Here is a 26266-nt window from a genome sequence, read left to right on the forward strand (position 1 = left end):
TTAGTACATAAACATAAAACTACCTTTAGTTTTCGAAAACAAATAGGGAAATTCTCAGAAAACCTCAAGAGAAAACCTTTCCTAGACATGAGGGGTCTGATAACAGTTTAAAATATTAATCTGACCTTTATTATTATTATTTGTTTCAAACTCTCCTTGCCTTAGATCACATTTTCTTTAGTTATTGCTTTTACTTTGCACTAGACTGCTTGTTTTTCTCAGCTAACTGAGGGAATTCTCTCACATGAAATGGTACAAACGAAGGTGAGCTGTCTGGAGCCAGGATGTCAGCTGGAGCCGATGTTCTAGACTATGAGAGGTAAATCACACTGGTCACGAGAGGGCAAGAGAGAGAGTCACGGAGAACTGGTGTTCCGTTTTCCTGCAGGAAGAGGATTGTGTTTTCCCCATGTCCATTTCCACTTAAGAAAAAAGCAACACAAGAAAAGCAGCAGTTTATAATGTCCCAATGCCCCAGATTGCCCTTCCCTTCTTTATCTCCATTTTTCCCTTAAGTGGTTAATTCCTGAGATTCTGTCTTCTTTCTTACTATGAAAGAGGAATTCTTTGCAACACGTGTATGTATTTTGAAGCCTAGTTAGTCAGCCAAACTTCAACCTTCTTGCTTTCCTTTATCACCCACTACCAAGAATTATTCTCGAGTAACACTGTGGATTAATTACTGCCAGAGAACAAGATTTGAGTCAAGATCAGGGTAGGTTAATTCCAGTTAGCATAAAGGTTAGAGATTAGATTTGCAAAGTTATTGTATTAAGCCGTGAAAACAACCCAGAAAAGCCACAGGTTTTTCTATGAGGAATGATGTATCGTGTGTTTGTTAACTCAAGCCATACTCCGTGAAGAGGCTGAACAACCAAACAGCAGTGAGTCCTGGAAAGGATGAGGGCAGCATTCACAGGAATAAAAAGCATTAATACAAATTAAAAGAAAATACCTATGTAATCCTTTAGACCAGGGGTCAGCAAACTTTTCCTGTAAAAAGCCAGATAGCAAATACTTTAGGCTTTGTGGACCACATGCAGTCTCTGTAGCATATTGTGCTTTGTTTGTTTGTTTTTCTTACAACAGTTTAAAATGCAAAAGCCATTTTTAACTCTTGGACTGGACACAAACAAGCCACATACCAGATTTAGCCCATAGGCCATACTTTGCCAACCTCTGCTTTAGAAAATTTATACACAGTCATCAAAATCAACTGTTTCTTTTTTCAAATAGATTCAGAAATCCAGACTTCTAGATGTTTAAAAATAACCCAGTAAGATAATGGTTCAAATGTGATAAAACTTTCATGTTGTTAAAATATAATTCAAGGTGTCAAGTCAAAGAGGCTGACTTATTTGTCAGTTTTAAGTTTCTTCCTCCACCTCAAAAAAAATTAAACTTAGGAAAGTGATTGTAGTGTCAAATTAAAATTGTGTAGCTTCAAAAATAGGAAATTTTTCCTCTTTAACTTATTCACCTAAAATCCATGAAATAGATAATAAAAAGCGATAGCTGCCTAATATAGCCTTAGACAGCTAATTATCTACTTCCCATAAATACCAGGACAATGTTCATTCTTGGTTGGGCATAAAAAAGGAGGAGGAAGAGGATGTGGAAACAATATAAAGACCAATAATTAATAAAAATTCAGCTGAACAGGTTAGTTTCTAAAAAGCACAACTGAAGGCAAAAAACTTATCTATTTTTCATTATAAAAAGTAATCAAACAAAGATATTTACTTCCTTAAGATGAGTTTCATAAAATCCCAATGAAGCCAAGAGTAGTCCCACATGGTGGCGTGGAGTGGCAGCTGATTTTACGAATACAGAGCCGTCCTTCTCTATCATTTCCTCACATTACCTTAACATCAGGAAAGAATACTTTCACATTTCACATTATACATTTTACATTATGCCCACTTCAAACACCAAATTACTTTAAAGTCTTTATGTGAATTTTGAATTCTGCCTTGTCATATATCCATATCACTTTTATATCAAAGAATGGGCAATTGGTTAAATTTTTATAGGTACTACTGAAATTCCCAACATCTGCACACGTCCGCCTTGCAGTGTCGTCTGCATGTCCTGACACCACACGCCCGTGGAGTCACCGTGCTGACTTGCAGGGTATCCACAGAAAGGGGCTGAAGAATTCCCCCCACCAGCATCCACCTGTCTGCCACAGTGACTGAGTCTCCCCGTAGGGACTGTCAGCTCTGAGCTAAGACTTCTGGACAGGTCAAAAGGGAGGACCACCTCCAGACCATGGGGACACGGCAAATACTTTATACTATTTCACGTAGCCTTCTGGAATGTATCTCAGTCAAGATTTGTATAAAGCAGAGATATTTTAAATGTACCGGAAAACTGCTACTTACAAGCCAGAAACTAGAAATCTTTGAGCAAAATAATTTTTTAACACAGATTTTCATCTACCCATTTTGCTTACGATACTAAATTACCTACACACAATTATACTATAACTATGAGGGGAATACTATTTCCCCTATTTTACAGCTGAGAAAATGGAATCCCAGAAAAGGCAAGGGAGTCACTTACCTCGTATGTAGTAGAGACCAGCTCGAACCCAGGCTGTCTGCCTCCACAGCCTCCCTTAAGCCTGTCCTCTTGATGATGTTATTCTGACACAGAACTACGTGAAAATCAAAATGTTTCTTAGTATTTTGGAACTTCTTACAATTACACTGCTTGATGCTGACATTAACAACACTGATTACTATTATAATGTCAGCTCAAATATTACTTTATAAAGAGGAAAGGAAATGAGTACTTCCAGCTCTTAGTTTCCTATGGGTTGTTTGTGCCTGGTAGAACCTAGAGCACCACTGCCTTATCTTGTACTTAATAGCAAATTGTCTGGGGCCTGCACAGCCCCTGGCGATCTCACCAGCTGCCCTCCGTGCTTCCATTTGATAATGTTCACCTGCTCCCTCTCGTTGATATGCAAACATGCAGCTTATTTCAGCTTATTCCCTAAGCCTCATCTTGACATGAAGTCATCTTTTCTCTGGGTGTGCTTCTTTGAGTGGCCATTATCTGAACTCTGAAACATCCTGTAGCAACATAGGCATCTCTGAGAAATAAAAATGTCGCATAGCCCTGACAACAGAGACCAGAGGAATAACTGCCTGGATAGATGACAGTGCAACCATGAGCCCCCATAATCTGCCATTTAAACCCCCATCTCACCATTGTCTGGTGACTCTATCACACCTACAAATACTGAAGAGCAAATAGGAATTTCTTGGACTCCGGCTGTAGAAAGTGTTTGGCTAATCCTGTTTCATGCTATCCTAATTGTTTTCCTTATATTCAACTCAGGTCGACTTTGCTAGAGGTGCCCTCAACCAGTCCAGCGGTCATTTTTTCTTGCTACATAAGCATGATGAAGTTAACGTGTTGCCCCATTGTGATCTGTCAGCTATCCTAACAAAAAATTCACTCTGCAAATACCAGGAGGTACCAAAAAAGCAATCTGAGCTTCCTGCTTTTTCATGCTTTGGCTATGTGACCTTTCCTGTCAAAAGTTCAGGGGGAGTCAGGGATAAAGTTCTAACTCTGGTGTGCCTCGTTTCTGGTGTGTAGATACCAGGCACGTAAGCAAGATTTGAACAAGAGGGTGTGTGATTTTTCAACTTTGAGGAAAATATTTCTATTGAACTTTTTTAGGAGTGTGAAAAACTCGCTGTCCTAGGGCGAACTCTGTCAATCTTTGATCAGCGTCTATTCTCCCTGGTATAGTTATGAGAAACAATATTAAAATATCTAATTCTTTAGTTTCAAAGCAGAGTACACACAAGGATATAATATAATTTGCAATTTGTTTATTACTGAAAAGTGATAGCATAGAATTGGGACAATTGTCCACATAATTGAAGCAGAAATAGACCCTTAATCACAATTTTCTGCATTTATCAAACGATAATGTTGTGGTGTTGACCTGATTTTATGGGTGAGTTGCCTCCAATTCTGTATTTCACTTTGTATCAGACCATGAGAAATTTCCATCCCAACCCTATAACCACAATCCTAACACCATCCCTTTAACACATCTCTTTAACTCTGTCCCTTTAATATCATTTACCTTGGATCTTATAAAGTGACCACATAAAATCTTACTTTTGAATGTCACCCTAGATAAACCACAAAGTTGTCAATTTGGAGAAGTAGCCCAGATGTGTGCGTAACAGTCAGGGGATTCAAAAAGAAGAGTTTTTAAAATCAAGATTTGAGTCAAGTTATTTACTTCCTACTGGTAAATTGCACCCATTATAAAACAGAGACATCAAGATCATGTTGTGAGGATTAATGAGATCGCGTTGGTTAAGTGCTCTAAATTCTTTGGAGATAGATTCCATCTTTTACCACCTGGGTGCATGACAAAAAAAACCTCCAGCTTTCTTTGCTGCACACTGTATAGAGTCAGCAACAGCCAGTAGTCTTTACTCATCTTCTTTCATCTCTTTAGTAATTAATGTTGTTAGAGGAGAGAATGTTATGAACCAAAGCTAAAAGTGAAGTAAAGGCAGATAACTAAGAAGGCAAATAAGAAATTGATTACTACAATTTTTACCCAATACATTAACCTTATAGCCAAATATCACCAAACTCATTTGTTAGTCTACATAGCAAAGCAGAATGAGCAAGAAGTTTAGAATAAGAGCAAATTGGATTCAAATTCTGGTTCTACTGGATGGATACCTCTCCTTAAACTTCAATCTCTGCATCTATAAAATGTCACAACAAACTTCCTTCTAATAATCACCATCAAAGTAATTCAGATCCACACTCCGATTGAGAACAAGAAAAACAGCTGAACAAAATATTTATAATAATAATAATTTATTCTTAAAAAATCAAAGAGATAGCAAGAAACTAAGGAATTACTGAACCAAAATCTAAAAGACAAGATTCCAGCAAAGTTAGATCAAAACTCAAAGCCACTTTTGCTCTGAAGGCATCTGCTGATCTAGAAAAAATAAAATAGTGGCAAAACTGAGCTGAGCTTTTGGCAGCCTTATTGACTGAGAGTGAAAAGGTAAAATCTAGACTCTACCAAAGCTGGGAACTCTGAGAAACCAGCCCTAGTCTAACCTCAAATCCTATACCCTCAGGGCAAAGGGCCCCGGAAGTGCCCAGTCCTACCACAGACCTGCAGGATTCTCGACACCCCAGAGAACCTCAGGCCTCAGACTGGGATCAAAAGATTTTCCTAGGAGAGGCTCCTGGGAGCACTGTGTGTCTGGGTCAATGATGGCTCAATAAATGTTCACTCATAATGCAAGCTTTTACATTTAAAGCATCCTTTCATATGTGTGTTATATTTCATTTATAAAAGGTTTGTTAATACAATGATAACACATCTTTCAGGCTTATGATTGGAATTTGATGAGACCTTTGATATCAAGGTTTCAGCATAATGCTGAATTAGTCACATATTAGCCTTATTGTCCTTTGCCTTACCTTCATTTCTTTCTCTCAATTTCATGTCTTTTCTTCTTTCCTTTGCCCCTTTCTTTCTTCAACACTCAGGTTCAACCTCCTCTCTCAGTCCCAATCCCCTAATAGCCTCCCCGTTAGTTGCTTCTCCATATTATGAATTACTGCTAAGTTTAGTCACATCACATAAGAAATAGTGTGAAAAGGGGCAAAGTGAGCCCATAGCAATATTAAGGCTACTTTAGCATGTGTTGCAAAATTTTTTCTAAAATAATAAATTTGAAGAGGTTGTTATTTTATGTATTTGTGAATCCATCTATTTCAATGCCTCCATTGTTAGGTGTTGAGTGGAGGACATGTGACCAATATTAGCCAGATGCAGGAAAGAGCAGAAAAGAAGTCCAAGAATGATTCCTGTTCTTCAGGGTGCGCTTCAGCTGTAGCTAAAGGAAATAAACAAAAACATACCAAACAATTAGAGAAACAATGGGAATTCAGAAGACTGTGTGAGGAAGGTAGGACTTCAACTGTAAATTAAGGGTGAATGACACTAGAAGTGCCAAGGAAAGAACAGAGATGATGCTGCCCCAGAGAGTGAGGAATCCAACACAGAGGACAGGAACAGAGGGAGTGCCAGCTGGAAGACAACGGTGAGTACATGAAAGTGAGTGCCCACTGTGTGTTGTATACCATTCTGCACATCTTACAGATGTTATCCCACTTTCAAAGCCTCTAGAAGCCTTAGCAAGCGGGCATTACCATCATTTTACAGATAATAAATTGAGGCTGAAAATGGTCATAGTGCAGAGCTTGTAAGTGGTGAAGCTAGAATTTGAAGCCAGTTCAACAGGACACCAAGACCTGTGCTCTTGACTACTACCCCAGAATGCATTTCATTAGGGTCATTTTATGGAAGTCATGGGGTCGTGTTATGTTGTAGGCAATAGCCAAATGGCAGCTAATCATTACAGGTTCTTGAGGATAAAAATAAAATGCTAAAAGCAGTTTTTAGAGCAATTTCTCAGATCTGGACATGAGAGAACAGACAGAATTTGGTTATGACCAAATGAGTTGGACCAAATAGAAGATTGTGGGCTATATCCGGGGGTTGTTGTGTTCTGGTCTTAGACCAAGTGGGAGGCTGTGAGAACAGAGACCAATGGGTGAACCTAAAAACCAATTCAAAGGAGGAAAAGAAGGACATGTTGACATTGGCTAAAGAGAAGATGGAAAAAGAAAAATCAAAGAAAATCTGAGATAGAAATGGCAAAAAAAAAAAAATATATATATATATATATATAAAGTTGACAAGCAGACGACAGACAACGCAAGCAATTTCTATGAGAAGAAAGGGACTTCAGGTTTTAATGTGTTCAGTTTGGGGCAATGGCAAGACATACGGAGGTGGGTTTATAATAAGCATTGAGAAACCCTTGGATAAGAGACCACAGTAAGGGGATTGGCCTGGTGGCATAGTGGTTAAGCTCATGTGCTCAGCTTCAGAGGCCCAGGGTTTGCAGGCCCAGATCCCAGGTGCGGACCTAGCACCACTTGTCAAGGCACGCTGTGGCAGCATCCCACATAAAATAGAGGAAGATTGGCACAGATGTTAGCTCAGGGCCAAACTTCCTCACACACGAAAAAACAGAGAGACCACAGTAAGACGTCTGTGAAACAGCAAACAGGTGAAGCATCAGGGTGTCAGTAAGATAACTATTATTTTGTAAAGACCCAGAGGCTTCTTATAGGAAAGATGCAGCATAAGTACAAAAATGAGACATAATGAGAAAATTTCTCCCACCTGCCATTTGCCTAAATTTCTCTTCATTTCACACTTTTCTCTCAGTACTCACTAACTGTTAGGCGGGCATGTCGTAATTCTCCCTCCACATCTTAATTTCTGCCCGTGTTTGTTTGTTCAGATGAGCTGTGCCTTTAATCCTGCCCTACTTTTGCGCTGTCTCAAATAATAAGGGCAATAATGACCGGAATCTGTCTATTTCAGTCTATACAGCACTGATTGGTTTGATATCCCTCTATACCATGTTATTTTACAGTAAACATAAGATTAAACTCAATTACGTTGAAGATTAAATTCTTTAACGTCAGCCTTTCTAATGAAACTGACCTCATAACTCTCTTTGCATGACCTTTGTAACATTACTTTGGGTAAAGGCTGAGCTACTACTGAAAAAAAAAAACCTCAAAATACAGGGGCTCAGCAACATGAAATTTTATTTTTCGCTCTTATCGTAGTTGAAAAAGAGCAGTTACGGTCTGATGGGATGGCTCGGACATTCTCAACTCATGGCTCCCACCATAGAGACTAAGCTGGCTGTGCTAGCCACTGGTAAGGGGAAAAGAGAGAAAGGAGGGCAGTCAGCTTCCTTTTTTTAAAAGAATGACACAGAACGTACACACATCACTTCTACTCACACTTTATTGTTCTAGACTTAGTTACATGACTCAGAGCTAGCTCAAGGAGGCTGGGAAATATGGCTTCTAATTGGGTGGTCTTGTACCAGCTAAAATGGGAGAAGAGCAGGAAAATCAGAGCTCCAATACTGAAAAAAAAAAAAGGAGAATGGATTTGTGGCAACAATTAGCAGACTCGACCACATCGGATTCAGAACCCCACTGCACCCCCATGCTGTTCTCTTCCTTGAATAAGACCTTCCTCTCCAGCTGTCAAACTAATTTTTAAAGCAGTAAATCCATTTTGTAGTATTGTTTTCAAATGTAACACATTACTGTTTAAAAAAGCTGAAGGGAGCGCTCCTTGGGTTGAAATGAGGAAGTGAGGGGCCAGAATGAGCATCTGAGTCTCCTCTTGTCGCTCCCCCACTCATTTCGTGGGAGCTCGTTGACTCTAAGAAACAAAATTTGGAAACTGTTCTCATGGCATTTATTACCCAAAAAAGAATGTGTCATGCTTCTTAAACAGTCAAACACAACCAGTGAGAATCACTCTCTCCCATTTAAATAATGAAAAGTCCTCTTCCAAGCCTGATTTACATCATCTTGTCAGCTAAGTGAACATCCATGGAAGTGAGCACAGAGCCATTTGCCAGCTCTTCCCAAGAGTGCTTCTGACCTTGCAGAACGCCCCGCCAAGCATGAATTAATAATCATGTTGATGCAAAGGATAAAAGAGGAGGCTATTTCTGTGATTCCTCCCCACAAATCTAATCTTGACAAATGAAATAATGTTACGTCTCATTAGCTAATAAACTGTCTAGATTGGAATTGCACGTAGGGGTAGAAATGAGCTCAAATTATGCCTAATACTCTGGGAAACAACTTTTCATCTTCATTTCAAGAGGACAGGAGAGAAAAAATAAATCCCAATAGAAAAGTCAACAGAACTGAAAACAAACAAACTGAGAAGTTTTCATCATGGCCAATAATTCCATGGGCTCCATTACTGAAATCTAAGAAAATATGGCAAACACCTCGCTCATGTGGGGCTGTGTCTGGTTACGTCAAGTCCTCCAAGCCAAAACCGTGCCATAAAGTTTACCAGGGTTTTCTGATTTTCACCAACTAATTTTTGTGCTATTACACTTGGAGCCTATATTTTATTTTACATATGTTAGGAAATGGAATAAATCGTTTGATTATAGGCAGTTTTAAAAATATTTAACTGTTTGTTTGTCTTTTTTTTTAGAACAGTGCCATAGTTTCTCATTTATTCACCCATTTCCTGATAAAAGTTCCAAGGAGAGAAGGTCTTCCTTGAAATGCCCATGTTTGGGGTACAAATCACTTACCTTTCAGATTTCCGAAGGGGAGAGTAAGTCACATTCAGCTACTTGTTGGGACTACCCCTAGGACAAGTTCAAAATGGATCATATGGATGGATACTTGTGAAGAGAAGTTCTTTGCAGGACAATCTCATTGCCTGAATTAACAAAATACACATGCTTTATTACAGTATGACTTTGTCATGGCCTAAGAACATTCGCTTATAGGTTATTAACAGTGTCTTTATAGAATTCAAGTGGAAAACTCAAAATATTGCTATATACTTTCTATTTGCAAGAGTGAAGCTTCTCTGTACTTTACAAGAGTCTCTTGTTTATAAAGAAATAACTTCCAAGCTATACTAGTGTTTTTATTATCTCCTAGTGATTACTTTGCTATTGAAAATTACAGCAACCCAATGTTTAGGATCCATAGTAGTATTATCATGAAACACACATTAGATGAACTACCGTTTAAGTTTTGTTTCGGTTTCAATTATTTTCATTTGCCCAGGACCTCATGCCAAATTTCATCCAAGAAAATATTAGGGTTTCAGAAATTGCTTTACATGATTTCTATCAAACAATATTTAGATGAACAAAATACTGTTTTGCAAGTCCTGCTCCCTGGAGAGTCATGAATAACCACTTGTATTCGGTAAAGAGAATCCATGGAAACAATCCTGCCTTCAAAAATGCAACGTGTTATTTTTCCAGCAATTCATATTCTAGGTGCCTGATCAAACCAGCAATTAAACCACCTAAGCACTATAGAGATAAAATCAGATTAAAATCAAATTATGGCACCTGGTCAAATACTTCCCCAAGTAAAAACAAAAAGAGAGTCGATAATCCCTTTTTAAAGATGCCAGATGCTTCAACTCATAAGATAAATAGCATTTAACAAGTCCTAGCTCACAGCGGCAGCGCCTGTTCTAGTCTGTCCTGTGGCCCTTGCAGTAAACTTCCCTTAGCCTGTGTCTCTCTTGCTTTCTCCAGTCCCTCAAGTGTGTGTACAGATATGCACATGCACCCATTTAATGAGTCTGTTTTGAAGTTTATCTCTGCATGAAATCATAGCCTGTCATTGTAGTGGAATACTCTCAACTTTGAGAGGTCAGGGACAACGTCTTTTTGTTCTCCTCAGATCCCCAGTGATTGGCACAAAGTAGATGCTCAATAAATATTTTTGAATGAATTAGTGAATGAATAAACCGGTGCCAAGATACTCACCTCCACACTGCTGAATCCAGCTGTCCAATCTCAGTCCTCATCTTTTTGACTCATGAGCCAATTTGACAAGGTTGGTCACTGTCTCTTCTCTGGAGTCTTCATCCTGCATCACTGGTCACTCTTTTCCAATCTCTTGCTGGTTTTTCTTCTTCTCCATGAGTTTTGAATGTCAGAGAGCCTTGGGATTCAAGTGGTGGTGTTCTTTTTCTCTGTTCTTCAATGAGCTCACCCATTCTTAGAACTTTAAATGACATCGCTAACTTTCAAATTTATACCTGCAGCCTAGACCTCATTCCTGAATTCCAGACTGTCTGGTTCCTTACTCCCCACCCGGATAACTTACAAGCATCTCAAACTGCCATATTCCAAAAGTGAACTTCTACTTTCTCTCCTATCCACCCAGCCCCTTCTGCCTCAAACAGGCTCCATTTGCATTCATCTCCATATCAGTATGGGTTTTCTATCCTCTAGATGCTGTTACCCACTGCTCCTACTGCCACTGCAACTAGAGGTGCCACCAGAAGCAGAAAAATGGCTTCTCTCTTCCTCCTACTTTCATGCTCCCAACGTGCTTCCCATTGGCAGGTCTCATGTGGAAACCGGCTGGCAAGGGAGTCTAGGAATAGTAGTTCACAAGCTTCCAGCCTCATGGTACAGAGGAGTTTAGAAGATTGAGTGTGGAGCTGAGCATCTGTGAGCGTTATCTGCCACAGCCTCCTAACTGCTCTGCCTGCTTCCACCCTTACCCCCTAGTCTAATCTCAACACTTCACTCAGAGGCATTTACTTTAAAAGCAAATCACGGGGCCAGCCCAGTGGTGTAGTGGTTAGGTTCGCGTGCTCCACTGGGTGACCTGGGAGTTCAGATCCCAGGTGGGGACCTACACACCACTCATTAACCCATGCTGTGGCGGTGTCCCACACACAAAATAGAGGAAGACTGGCACAGCTGTTAGCTCAGGGACAATCTTCCTCACCAAACAAAAAATAAAGAAGGAGAAGAAGTCAGTCAGATCATGTCACTCCTCTGCTAAAATAAAATATAATATAACTAACTTCACTTACTCCCTGTTTCACTGAATAAAAGACAACAAAGTGCTCACAGATGGCTACAAATGGGATGTGAGCTCACCTCTGTGATCTTTCTGACTTTATCTCTGCATTGTTGGCTCTGTGGCAGCTCCCCTGGCCTCCTTGCTGTTCCTGGAATACAGACACACTCCCTTTTGCCCCTGGCACTGGTTGTTCTGAAAACCTAAAACGTTCTTTCCCCAGGTGGCCACTTGCCCGATTCCCTCATCACGATGTCTTTGCTCCTTGTTACTTTCCAGTGAGGCCTATTTTAAATTGCAACCCTCCCACACCAGCATTTGCTGGTACCCCTTACTCTGATTTCTTTGTTGGTGGTGGTGTTTTGAACATAGCCCTTATCATCTTCTAACCCACAGAATAATTTACTTGTTTAGTTTTTTGGTTTTTTTAATTATCTCTTCCTACATAAAAAGTGAAAGCCCACAAAAGCAGGAATCTTTGTTTAATGACATTTCAAGGGTGTGGGCCAGTATCTTAATGGTTATGAAAAACACCTTCCCATATGCTTAGCCTAACGGACCTGAGGGCAGGGCTATTGATAACCCAGCAATCTGTTTGTGTGGACGATAAACATAATAATTGCAGGTAACTCTTTCATGCCTTTTCTAAGAAATAGCTTTTCAGGAGGAAAAATAAAGAATGGGCATTACAGTGAAATAGTATAGTAGCTGCAAAGTGACAGAACCAAGTATTTCATTGGATCGCCTTCATCTGCGGGAGGAAAAAGACAATCAAACCGGCTTAAGCCAAGAGTCGATTTACTGACTGTATATGTGAAAAGTCCAGTAATTGATGTGGAAATGGAAGGACTGGATCCAGATCTTGTGGTTCTAACACCAGGAATCGGTCTCACTTCTCCACATGACTTTTCCTTCTGTCTTGGCTTTCTTCTCGGACAGGCTCTCCCCAAATGCTGCCAAATCTGGCCACCAGTAGCAACAGCCTCCCTCCTGCCCATGAGAACCATGGTGGAGAAAGCGGCTCTTTCCCCAGGGTTCCAGCAAAGTACTCTGAGTGTCCCTCACTGGCCTGGACAGTCCCCGCCCTCCTCAAACCAATCATTCAGTCTTCAGCCATCCTGGTTTGGGTTAGATGCTGTTCCTCAGGCCAGGGACTGTGGTGAAGCCACTCAAACCAGAAAACAGTGAAGGATAAGTGGTTTAACAAGAAGTCAAGGGCTTTTACCAAAAGAGGAAGAAGGGCGACCCGGCTGGCATTACAGCTGATGTCACCTGTGTTATGAAATGCCGGGAGTTCTGAGGAAAAGTTAACAGCGTGTCTAGAGTAAAGTGATAAAAAATGAGGCTGCAAAATTAGGTTGAAGTCTGACGGGGAAGAGCTTTCTTTTTTTAAATGAGAAAAGCACCGGATGAGGTCTCTGGAGACCTGAGTTCTACTCCCAGCTCTCTCCAGAACCATCTGTATGACCTTGCCAAGTAACTTAATATCTCTATCAATGCATCCTCAACTGTAAAATGATAAATTACACTAAAATAATCTCCGTGTTTCCCACCAACTCTGTCAAGTGACAATTCCAATGGAGCAAACTAGGTGTCACAGCTAGCTGATGTCACCCTCCCACAGACACACTTATTATCACAAGAAGGAAACACCCTCTCCCTACTCCCTTGTCATGGGTTAGGGACACTGTTTAGCACCCGTAGCTGGTACAATAGAGCATTCTGACAGATGTTAAAATTAATTCCAGGCAGAAAGTCAGTGCTTCCCAAGGGGGCCTGTGCCTCACTGTTACCTGGAGAGCTCAGAAAAAGTAGATTCCTGGGCTCACCCCTATGGCATTGAATGGGGCTCAAGAATTTGTATTTTTACGATTCTACTTGGTTTTGCTTACTCCTACTCTCCAGGCTTGGAAGTGGCAGTTTTCTTTTGGTCAATATTACTAAATACTAATCAAAAATTGTATATATCTATATGCCAAGAGAGATCCTGCTTTGGGAATATGTATCCCCAAGACATAGTCTATATTGCTTGACTCTAAAATATGGGGGGGGAAATAAACACCACATTTACTAACATATTTGAGTTTTTTATGCTGAGATGTATTTCATTCGCGAAGAATGAAGGTTTTCATAATATATATGACGCATCATCTTCATTCTGCCAGTTTCAGAGAATTAGTCATAACTTTGCAATTTTCACATAGCATCCGAGTCACAATAAGAATGAAAGCACCCTTCACATATCTTCAGTCATTGATTTTTTTCAGTACATCTCCAGAATTTTTGAAAATGTGATGATGTAAGTACCTCAATATCAATCATATCTAGTGCATCTGTTCCCTTTTGTGATGAATGTTTGAATAGATCGCCACATTATATTTGATCAAGTTCCTAAGCTAATCAATAATTAGCTTTAGTCTTAATTTTTCTCAAGACATTTTTCTTAGATCAGTTTAGCCAATATTTTTTTTAAGTCCATATATTGAGCTGTGGTCAAATTAGTCACACAAAAAGCCTGAGACCTGAGGAAATGACATGTCAACACAGACATGTTTACCTTAAGTCATTTTGTCATTTTGACTTCCTTCTCGTCTGTGTGAACGTGCGCTCTGGGTTTACCAGGAAATAGTTAACTTCAGCGTGATGCGTGTTCCTCCAACTGTAGGGAGGGACTTCTGAGAAAGCTGATGTGACGTACAAATACAATACAATATTTCCTTTCCACAAGCAGAAGAAAATAAACAATAGGTGAGCGCGTGCACAAGCGCACACTCACACATTTAAGATCAGCATGTGAAGTGCTCTGAGAAGAGGTTAAGTAAATGGTTGCTTCAAGTACAGTGGGAATCACCTCCAAACATCAAATAAATTCTGACTTTGCTACAAGAAAAAGACTTGAAGAAATATATGCTTCCTTTGCTGGAATAAAGAATAAAGGTGATGTTTTATTCTTTAATGGGCTACCCTTCTTGCTAGGGCTTTTTTGAAATAGAAAGAATTAATATTTCAAGGCACTAAATTGTTCATGCATTCATTTATCAAATATTTATTTAGCCTTTACTATGTCTAGACGGAGCACTTGGTACCAGGGAGATTTTTAGTACCTTCCATATAAACCAAGACGGAAGCTCCAATAGTTTTTGGAGTGGTTTTCCTGAGGCCTTGAAGTTGCCACAGCCCTGCAAATCAGAGGAGAGCTCAGGAGCACCTCAAGGCCCCTCTCTGCCCAAATGCATCAGCTGTCGGGACTCACAAGAGACACGCCCTTCTCCCCCAGGTTCATAGAGCACCTCCTCCGAGCCTACTGCTTCTCTCATCCTAATTCTGGGAAGGCAAATCGGACGCAGTCCCTACCTCCAGGAACTCCCATTCCAGAGAGAGAGAGGGGACATGTAAGAAATCCCAAGTGTGTGACAAAACCTACAATAATTGCAAGAGCAGAGAGCCAGGGCACCAGGGAGGGCAGCTAGCTCCATCTCTCATGGCAGCACGGGGCATTGAAAGTGACGTGAAAAGGAGGCAAGAAGGACCATGTGAGTGTGGCAGAAGGAAATGTTGGTGCAAGAGCAAAAGCAAGCATGGCCAGGTTGGGGGCAGTAGCACTGGATGTCTCGAGAAAAAGGGAAATGAGGAGGAGGGATAAAGAGCAAATACAAACGTAGATGTATTTTGGGCGTGAGACCGGAAGTTGAAGCCTTTCTTCCTGCATCGTCAATTTTCTCTGTGAAGTAGTCTGAGTCATCTTAGGAGAGGGAGCATCTTGAAGGCCCCACTGTTGCAATCTCTTCCTTGGGTGACGTGAGGAATGTGAGGACCTTGTGACAAGAAGCTGAGAATGAAAATGCACAACCCTATGGGGCAGCAACAGCTAAAGGATCCCTCCAGTCATTTCTGAGTAACACTTTGGCTGTAAGCTTGACTGTGAGGGGTGAGATTCCACCAGGAAATATCAAAGGATTTAGCTGGAATGTGGCAGATATGGAGGGCAGAGGGCAGAGCGGAAGAGATAGGTGGAAGTTGCCTCACAGAAACATTGGGCCCTGAAGGATGTCAGGGTTGCAAGCAATTTCGAGAAAAGATGAATCCTGAGTTAACTAATCAGGTAGAACAAGAAAGCTGTTGTAGGAAAATGTTCATTTACTTCATTATCCTGCTTGCAATCCAGCACTGAGAGCCCTACACATTGAAAGTTTTTAGAATTTATCATGCCAGAGATTAAACAGTTTGTCATTAATATTAAATTTAGAGCCATTTAAAATTAAAAGCAATATTCTATTTTTGTGTGTCAATAATAATTGAAAAACTAACCTTTAAATATGATTTTCTAGGGGCTGGCCAGGTGGCATAGTGGTTAAGTTCGTGTGCTCTGCTTCAGTGGCCTGGGGTTCACGGGTTTGGATCCCGGGCGTGGATCTACACACTGCTCATCAAGCCGTGCTGTGGCAGAATCCCACATACAAGAAACAGAGGAAGATTGGCACAGCTGTTAGCTCAGGGACAATCTTCCTCAAGCAAAAAGAGGAAGATTGGCAGTAGATGTTAGCTCAGGGCCGATCTTCCCCACCAAAAAAATAAAAATAAAAATAATGTGATTTTCTATATTTGTTTTGGCAGACATTCTGTCTACATAAGCTATTGATAAGGAACATTGTAACCTCATCAAAACTTCTTAGCTATATATTCATGGCCATCCTAAGCCTCTCCATGTTAGTTTCCTTTTCTTCAACCATATCTACACAAGTCCTTCTCTAGTCAAACTGGTCTATTCAAATACAATTTCATTCTCCTTCTATATTAGAGCCTACACTAACCCCTTGCCCAACACCACTACCCTATTCCTATTTTTCTGGATTGTCTTCACCCTCAAGACACAGATGGCACCTCTTCTTTTCCATGGTGCAGTCACAGATAATTCTTCTCTATGGCGATGTCTCCGTTATTTGAACCTCTGTAGGAGACATTGACCATCTCCCTCTTCCAGTACCTATAAACATCATCCGTATTATAATTTTTTTTATTTCTGTTTAATCTACAATTTGATTTGTAGAAAAGCTAAAACCCTTTCCTACATGTCTTTGTATCCTCTCCCTTCCCATCACCACTCTCAACTCCTTCTCTCCAACATCTCACTCTCTGACCACCACACTCTGCATATTCCCAGCTCTCACCCGCTCCTTCCCATCACGAATGATCTCCTGCTTCATCCACTTTGTCTCTTCCTTAAGCTCTCCATTTTCTCTCACTCCGTCTGTTAGTTCTTTTTGTTTCCTTTTCCAGTCAGTCCAGATCACATGGTCCACCTCTTAGACCACAATATTGTTGACACCATCAGCTTCCTTATTGTTAAAAATCAACCACCCGGTAAAATTCCAAGCCTCCGTTCATCCAGCCATCAACCACCTCCACTACTGTATCCAGATTGCTGAAGTCACCTGAACGTTAGCACCATGGTCTCCCGTCTCAATGATGCACTGCCATCTTTCCATTTGATACCAGGCAGCTACTTCTCCCACTCTGCACTACAACTTTTCCAACATCTTTCGTGTTCTCCTCTAGTCACCAACCCCACCAATACTCCTCTCACTCACAAGAGATTTGCCTTCCAATTTACAGAGAAAATAAAGGCTATTCAGTCTCATCTCCCATAACATCATGCCTTCCTTCTTCCAACAAATTTATTTGTTCCTACATTATCACTTTTCTTATATCCCAATGGATGGACAATTTCTTCTTCTAACCAAAGCTAATCAAGTTATCTGCATCATGTTATACATTATCCTCCTTTCCTCTTCAAAGACCTTGCTATTTTTCCCTCTCCTTCCTATATCTTCAACTTCTTGCTCTCTACCACCTCTTTTCTCTCAGCTTACCAACATGATCAAGGGTGTCTGTATTTTAAAAGAAAGAGAGAACAAAGCCCACCTTTGACCCTATGTCTCACTCAGCTATGGCCCCATATTTGTATCTATTTATTTCTGTGCCCCCAAACTCATTGTATCTCACTATAGACCTACTTCAGAACCCTCTACTCCATTGGAGTGGCTCATGCAAATGGCGCCGATGACATCCAGAGGATTTTTAGTTCCTATCTTTCCTGATTTCAGTATTGAATGCTGTTGGCTGTTTTCCACGTTCTATCCCTCTCCTGGTTTCTAGAAATAACCCCTTCTTGTTTTTCATCTATCTCCCTGGGCATTCTGTTTCAGGTCCCACCAGGTTCCCTCTTCCTAGATCTTTCTCAGGATCATGTCTTCAACTCGCTTCTCTTCTTATTATACAGTTTCCAACCCCAACTGTGCATTGGAATCACCTCAGAGATTTTTTGTAATTATTGATGCCTTGTCCCCATGCTAAGAGATTTTGATCCACTTGATCTGGGGTGGGTTCATACATCAATATTAAATGAAATAAGATAAGTCTGTCACCAGTAATTCTGGTGTATGGCCATGTTTAAGAACTACTGCTCTTCAGAGTTGCCCTGAGTAATTCTATCCATTTCCATAACTGTGCTTACTATCCATTATCAACTTTAGATTAGCCAGTACAACAGGGGAAGGAAATCATAGATAATCATCATGTCACAGAGAGAACATAAATAGACAAAATACACTACAAAATGGTTTTGCTTTTTTTTTTTTTTTGAGGAAGATTAGCCCTGAGCTAACATCTGCTGCCAATCCTCCTTGTTTTGCTGAGGAAGACTGGCCCTGAGCTAACATCCATGCTCATCTTCCTCTACATTATATGTGGGATGCCTGCCACAGCATGGCTTGACAAGCAGTGCAAACCTCCATACCCGGGATCTGAACCGGTGAACCCTGGGCCGCCAAAGTGGAGTGTGCAACCTTAACTGCTGTGCTGCTGGGCTGGCCCCCAAAATGGTTTTAAAGCCAATCTATTTAGTAAAATTTATTTTAAATATTCAGAGACTTATTTACCACTCTAGAGACATCATTCGAAAATATTAAAGTAATATAAGTGCAATGGTTTAGGGTTATACCATTTAAAGCAAAATTGGTCAAAATGTTTCAAAGCTGTCTTTCTCATATTGCTGTCTCTTAGAGCTGAGCTCTCCTTTTGTTCAGATACGAAAACAAAGACTACACGCCTGTTTCACTCTGAGCAAATTCTCCTCTTCACCTTTTAAATGGTCCAGCCAATCACTGGCATCACACAGCTCATCTCCGAGAGTGATCTCGTTTTTGCTGGTTGATGCCTGCCTTTTGCTATCACTGCCATTTTTCTTCTTTCCATATGGTAATGTTTTCTTTTCTCAGAGTCTCATACCTGAATTCATACACATTATAGTCAAAATATTCATTTTTTAAAACAACTTTCTGGTCTCCAAAAAGCACAATTCGCGGGGGCCAGCTGGTAGTGGTTAGGTTCACGCAATCCACTTTAGCAGCCTGGGGTTTGCAGGTTCATATCCCGGGCGCACACCTACACACTGCTCACCAAGCCATACTGCGGCAGCATCCCACATACAAAGTAGAGAAAGATTGGTTCAGATGTTAGCTCAGGGCCAATCTTCCTCACCAAAAAGAGAAAACAAAAAATCCAAAAACATGATTCTCAATTTAAGCTCATACCAAGAGAATGACAGTTCCACCATGCCAGTGTCCTAGCCTCATATCCATTTGGTAACGAAGAGGGCTTCCCAAATTGTAGTAAAGGCTATGTAATCTATTGTTTACTAGACTCCAGATGACAAATATCTTCTAAAATATTGCTTCATGGACATTTTACTTTTTCAATAAATATAGTTTAATATTTTTTAACTGCATTGAATCCACAACCTGCAAAAAGTGTATGCTGAGCACCATGCATGTCTAGAGCTCCCAAATCTATAGTTCTATCTCCAATTCTCTGTAATAGTTTCAGACCGTCCTGCCAAAGGTCTGCTGAAAAATCCACCTGGATGCTGCATCGACACCTCAGTCCTAAAGTGTCCAAAATGAATGACTCATCTCTGTCATCCTTTCTCAGGAGCCTGCTCCTTCTCCAGACTCCCTCTTTTGGTGATCAGCACAACTATTACCACCTGATCGCTTCGCCAAACCCTGCGGAGGCTCAGGACTCTGAACGAGATTCTCCTTTGCTGTTCTTATTCTGCTAGAACCCCCACATGGGTGATTTGGGTCAGAGGTAGAGTTAGCAAGAAATAGTGAGCCAATTTTCAGGAAGTCATGGGGACAAAGAAAAAACAAATTTTCAGCAACTGTTTTGAAACTTACCTGACTCAATTCTGAGTCCCTGGATAGAGAACCACAGCCTCAGGAAGCACGTGTCTATGTCGTGCATTTCGTCACTTAATTGCACCATGCCTGGTGTGGTAAATTGACTCGACATACCTGTGTATGCCTTGTCTCGAGAAGCAGTGTGGTGTGGCGCAAAGTGCACTGACTACGGGGTCAGAAAACCAAGGTCCGAGGTCATTAACTAGCTCTGTGAACTTGGGAAAGACCTATATATGTCCTACCCCACTGACTAGTGTCTTCTCTGCCCTCCAAACCAGCGAGGACACAAAACCATTCCTTTGGACAAGAATTTTAAAATGCTCGTTTAGTCACTTGACCTTGGCAGCTCCTCAATTTAGCTCACACTCAGTTCTTTCCACAGTGCCCCTTACTGTTTGTTTATATTATTTTTGTCCATAGGCCAGATCTTCTTTAAGGTCTTATTCATGTCGACATCCCACCTTCCAACCCAACCCCTCATCCCTACCCACTCCCAACCCCATCCCCCCAGCATTATGCATGTGGTAAAAAATCAAAAATGTTTGCCCAAACTTGCTGAAAACAAAGTAGTAATATGCATCAAGTACCTTAAAAAGAAACATATTCTTTGACCTAATTATTCTTTTAGAACCTAGCCTTAATAAACAATTCCAAATGCAAACAAGAATATGTCTGCAAAGATGTGCAATATAGTGTTGTATTAATTGCAAAACAAAACAAAACAAAAAGAATGGGACAACACAAATAATCATCAAGAACCAAAGACTAAGTAATTCATGGAATATCCAATGATAGAAGCTTCATATATATGAATATATGATACGTGATGGAAAGGTACTAAGCATCCTTGAAAAATGTCTTAATAGGAAAGAAAACGTACTATTAAGTGAAGAAATTAAGTGTACAAAAACTATATGCATTATGATTCCAGTTGTGCACATACCACACACATACAAACAAAGAAGACTAGGGAAATACGCCAAAATGTTAACCATGGATATTCTTGGAGTGAGATTATGGTATGATTATTTTTCTTCCAAATCCTTTTCTGTATTTTCAGTTTTCTATAATGTACATGTATTACTGACTAATAATCAGAAGAAACAAGTTTTAAAACTTTGCTAATAAGTGAGTTGATTAATTAAAAAAAAACTTTTAGAGGAACTAATTTATTTAACAATAAAATGGAACTAATAATACTATTCCTACTCCCATATTCTCATATGTGAAGCTTAATGGAAACACTATATACTCTGCATTAAAATTGTTAATGGTTTCCTCCATAGGTTAGTAAAATTTTAAAGAAAAAATGACATCTTATATTTCTTTCAGATTAATGACCTCTAGGGCACATAGTAAGACATGGCCAACAAATAGTTGTTAAGAAATTATGACTTACAAAGATTAAGCCCTTTAATTTTGGAACTCTGAAATAGACAGTAATGCAAATCAGTGCTCATCTATAGTCATTACAAAGGAAGAAAAAAGAGCTAGACTATTCAGAGCATATTGAATGTCAGATAATTTACATCCGTTTACTGGAAACTGTGGTATGAGGTAGGAATTAATAGCCTTGTTTTATACGTTGAGGAGGTTGAGATTTGGAGAAGTAACTTCAGCAAGATCGCTGAAGTAGATTATATTCTGAATATTCTCTGCTATTTCCAAAGGGCCCCTCCCAATAAGGAGATTATACAATTCTGCCCCATTGACTCAGGCACGGCCATGTGCCTTGTTTAGGCCAATGAGCAGAAATATCACAATGTCCACCACAAGCCCTCTTTTCTCCCTCTCCCATGAGGCCACAATGTCCTCAACAACAACAAGAAATGACTGCTTCTTTATTTTGTGTTCTAGAAAGAAAACGTGGCCTTTTGGCTCTCTGAGCACCACCATGGCGGTAGGCAAGAACAAGTGACTTACAAAAGACGGCAAAAAGGGAGCCAAGAAGAAACTGGTTGATCCATTTTCTAAGAAAGATTTCTATGATGTAAGCACCAACTATGTTCAATATAAGAAATATCAGAAAAACATTAGTCACGAGAACTCAAGGAACCAAAATCGCATCTGATGGCCTCAAGGGTCGTGTTTTTGAAATGAACCTTGCTGATCTGCAGAATGATGAAGTTGCATTTAGAAAATTCAAGCTAATTACAGAGGATGCTCAGGGCAAAAACTGCCTAACTAACTTCCAAGGCATGGGTCTTACTCGTGACAAAATGTGCTCCAAGGTCAAAAAATGACAGACCGTGAGTGAAGCTCATGTTGACGTCAAGACTACCAATGGTTATTTGCTTTGTCTGTTCTGTGCTGGTTTTACTAAAAAATGCAACAATCAGATTCAGAAGACCTCTTAATGCTCAGCACCAACAGGTCTGCCAAATCCAGAAAAAGATGATGGAAATCATGACCCAAGGGATACAGACAAATGACTTGAAAGAAGTGGTCAATAAATTGATTCCAGACGGTATTGGCAAGGACATAGAAAAGGCTTGCCAGCCTATTTATCTGCTCCGTGATGGCTTTGTTAGAAAAGTGAAAGTGCTGAAGAAGCTCCAGTTTGAATTGGGAAAACTCATGGAGCTTCATGGTGAAGGTTGCAGTTCTGGAAAAGCTACAGGTGCTAAAGCTGAATGAGCCGATGGATATGAGCCATCAGTCCAAGAATCTGTTTAAAATTCAGACTTTTAATAGAGAGGAATAAAAAAATCTTATTTGTTGAAAAAAAAAAGAAAACCTGGACCAAAGTCATAGTCAACCCAATATAAACTGTAATGTGAGCGAACAATAAACCTTTGTGGTCAGAAACTACCGAGAACTGGCCATGTACATCCTAACCTAACCTATGCCAATTAAGAGTCACTAGTGACTGGTGATGACAAAATTCACACCCTGGTCCATTTGGCTCTTATGTCCGTGGTCTTTCCACTACATCGTGCAATCAACTCTTAAGTTTTCAACTGTTTTGCTGAAACTTATTTTTATGCTGAGAAAGAAGATATAATAAAACAGTAGTTTGTGTGGGTCAGGGATGTTTTCTGAATGGAAAACTGAAATAAATAGTAGTTTGCTTCCCCGTGACTCTGTATTTCCTATTATTCCTATTATTATTACAAGTAATTTTAAAGATTTAATCTAACACCCTGGAAATTGCCACTCACGCCTGCAGACTGACGCCTAGCTAAGATCTCAGGTGTTGAGTTAGCTTATTTCCCGATGTTCATACAGAAAACCCACATGCAGGCAAATCCTCTGCCCTTTTGCTTTGGAAGACTGAACTCAGGGGTATATGTTATCTCTTATTTGGGAATCAATCCTGTGGATGAGGAAATGGACTTTTTTAAGGCTTCTGCTTTTATCTTGGCAAGGTGCCACTAGGCCACTCTGTGGGTGGGAATCTCTCAGTGCTGGCATTCTAGGGGCTCACAGATTATCAGGAAGGCTTTCCAAAGAAATGGCTTCCTCTACTTGGGGGTCCGCTCCTCCTGAGCACAGCCATTTGCTGCCGTGGAGATTCAATCTCTTGGCAGTTACTACCAGACTCGCTATAGAATTTTACAAAATTCCTGGCAAGCTTACCCATACTATTTTGAAAGTCTGGAAACTGAAAGTTAGTTTCAAACTGCTTATAGGTTATGACAATAAAATTGATGATCAAACCTAGTCAAACTCATTAAGCCTTGGCCTTGGGGCCCGAGAGCACACACATAAATACAAATACACACATACCACCTCCTTTATGATGTAATCCAAAGCCTCAGGACTCACCAGTGTTGAGTACATCTGAAGTCACAGCAATTTTTGTACTCAAGTCTCTGATTCATCTCCCCCTTTTTCATGTCAAATTTTAGCCTTCTCAAAAATAACATCCCTGCCCCAAAGATGTATTTGAGGAGTATTCCTAGCAGGAGTTTCATGTGCATTCTGGAACAAGTCCTGATCCACTGGACATAGTATAACTATTTCCAGTCTTATACTGGACAAGCACCATGCCCAGGAGCACCCTCTGTGTCCACCATTATTTCTTCTACTTCTAGAAGACTTTGCCTTGCTAAAGGTGCTGTCTCCTGATATATTGAAATTATATGGCCCTCATGGTACTGATACACAGCTGTGTTCACATCCTATCTAAGCTAGGGATCTAAATCAATATGTCACCATTAACTATTTTTATCTTTATCCTCCTACCCCTTCTAGCAATGATGCACAATCTCTCTCCCTTCAACCAAAATACAAAAGCCATTACGTAGACTAAACTGATGTCTCCTTACCACCTCTATCACTTCTTCAGGTTCTCCTCGCTGAGGACCCAGCACAAATTTCCCTTGTAATTTCTTATATCTTTACAATATCTTATGAAGTTTTTAAAAAAATGTATGCCTATAGTACTTTATTGAAGTATAATTTACAAACAGTAAAATAAAAAACCTTCGGTTTACAGCTTGATGACGTTATACTTCAATGTAGCCTAGTCAAGATAGCGAATATTTTCACAAGTCCAGAAAGTTTCTTCAGTCACTTCACAGCCAATAATGTCAAACCTCTGCAGGTAACTGCTCTTCTGAATTCTATCTCCACAGATGAGTTTGATGTATTCTTGAATTTCATGTAAGTAGAATCACCCATCTACTTTTTTGTCAGTATTCTTTTGCTCAAATAACTTTTGACTGTAATAGTAACTTATTCCTTTTTATTGCTGAGCAACAGCTGTATATGTATGAATGTCACAGTTGGTTTATCTATTTTTCTGTGGATGGACATTTGGGGTCTATTATGAACAAAGCTGCCATCAATATGCTCATGAAAGTCCTTTCATGGGTGTATATCTAAAAGTGAAATGGATTAGTTGTACAGTAAATGTCTTTTTATTAGAAACCGCCAAATGGTTTCACAAATTATGCACCATTTTATATTTCCACCAGCGAAAGATGAGAGTTCCAGTTGCTCCACATACAGAAGGGTATGTGGTGGTGTTTCATTGTTTTTCCTTAGTTCCTGAAAGTCTGTTAGCCAAGCTAATCCAGTCGTATGGCAAACAGAACATAGTGCCTGTGTTCAGGTTAAACAATGGTGATTCTTACATGCTTATAAGCTTCTACACACTAGACCCTCAAGATAGATTTTCCTTTCCAGAGATCAGGGAAAAAAACTAAAATAAAAGCCTGGAGTCTTTTATCCAAACAGAATTTCTCTATGTCAGCTGCTACTGTTGTGCATGCTTGAAGGAAAAGTTTTTAATTTTGTCTTGACGTTTTTATTACCTGATGGCTCATTTTCAGAATCCCTCACCCTTGAAGGGTACTTGGTGATTTCAAACACTCATTGGCTCTCATTGCAGCCTTTATAAGTCAGGAGATAAAAGGGTTATCCACCTGCCCGGAACTCCATGGTCGGCAACGAGTGCTCAACAAAAAGAGCAGCCCTGGTAGTGAGGTTTCCCAGAGGAGGTACCGAGAAGCTCCCTGTTCTGCCTGAATTGAAACCACGTTCCAGATCCGCACTAGAGTGAGAGCTGAAGAGACTCCAACACCTGGAGACTAGTCACTTGAGCCCCCCTGCCCCTCCGCTCCCCTCAAATATGCAACAGTGTTGACTAATGAGCACATGGCTGCCCGTGTGCTATTTACTGCTGGGCTAGATATTTCGTAACTGACTCAGCTGAGGCCCAAATCAACAGTTACAAAGTGGTGAAATTCAAGGTGGTGGTAATTTCTTAAGAATTTGTTTCGTAATTAATTAAACAGACACTGCCCCTTCACTGGAAATCTTCATATCCCAGGTACTGGAACACAGTTGTTTCAGAGAAGTACATTCTAGCTTTCCTTTTACTCTGCTCTTTCTGTGTTGGTTGCACAAGGTTAATTAACACAGGATTTGAACAACATTTTCCCTGGATTAATCCATTATAACAGAAATATACTTTTAAGTAAATTATTTGGAAGAAGAGGATTAGGCACATGTAAAGGAATTACTGGATAACTTTAACTAATGGACTAAAATTAACCGATATGATCTCTAATCTTTATTTTCTCTAAATTAATTTGCATATCTATGTACATGTTTTTGTCCGTGCGTGTTTGTGCATGCACACTTGCAAGCTTCGTAATTAATTGAATCAGGAACCCTAAAGCTGCCAAAGGCGACAGCCAGGCCTAACCACCTTTGCCCTGTACAGGTCTAAATCTTCATGGATTATTCATTCTTGTCTTTGCGATCTCGAAGGCTTTAAAAAGAGCTATAAAAACTGGGAGACAGTTAGGGCTGAGTTTTGCAATATCTTGCAGTCAACAGGCATTTGCCCAGGGAAGTAATTGATGGACCAAGATACAGCTGTGACTTCTGCTGCTGCTTTTTATCTTCTAACTTAAGTCATTTGTTTCCCAACTCTCCTAGTTATCTCAAACTATCTATGGAAATTTACTAAATCTCCTTGAGGAAACAGCCTATATGATTTCCCAAGAGAATATTCAGTGGACATACAGGATCTTGGTCCACTCAGAGTTGCATGACCTTCCAGAGCATCAGTTTCCTCC

General features: G+C 40.1%; 1 long non-coding RNA gene and 1 pseudogene across 2 annotated transcripts; one reads left to right on the forward strand and one right to left on the reverse strand.

The window, feature by feature from the left end:
* Positions 1-7888: 7888 nt before the first annotated feature.
* On the reverse strand, positions 7889-19771 carry LOC103561361 (uncharacterized). 2 transcript variants are annotated; one of them, XR_011522036.1, is made up of 5 exons: positions 19731-19771; positions 15802-15930; positions 10443-10620; positions 9237-9367; positions 7889-8030 (listed from the first exon to the last, which is right to left on the reverse strand). It is a non-coding gene; the product is annotated as an uncharacterized lncRNA (long non-coding RNA). The 2 variants fall into 2 exon arrangements; XR_547429.2 differs by lacking the exons at positions 15802-15930; positions 19731-19771 and adding an exon at positions 11574-13693.
* A 1856-nt stretch (positions 19772-21627) lies between these two features.
* On the forward strand, positions 21628-22385 carry LOC103561352 (small ribosomal subunit protein eS1-like; annotated as a pseudogene).
* The last annotated feature ends 3881 nt before the right edge of the window (positions 22386-26266 follow it).

The sequence above is a fragment of the Equus przewalskii genome, chromosome 9, assembly GCF_037783145.1.
Source record: "Equus przewalskii isolate Varuska chromosome 9, EquPr2, whole genome shotgun sequence".
In the NCBI taxonomy this organism is placed as follows: domain Eukaryota; kingdom Metazoa; phylum Chordata; class Mammalia; order Perissodactyla; family Equidae; genus Equus; species Equus przewalskii.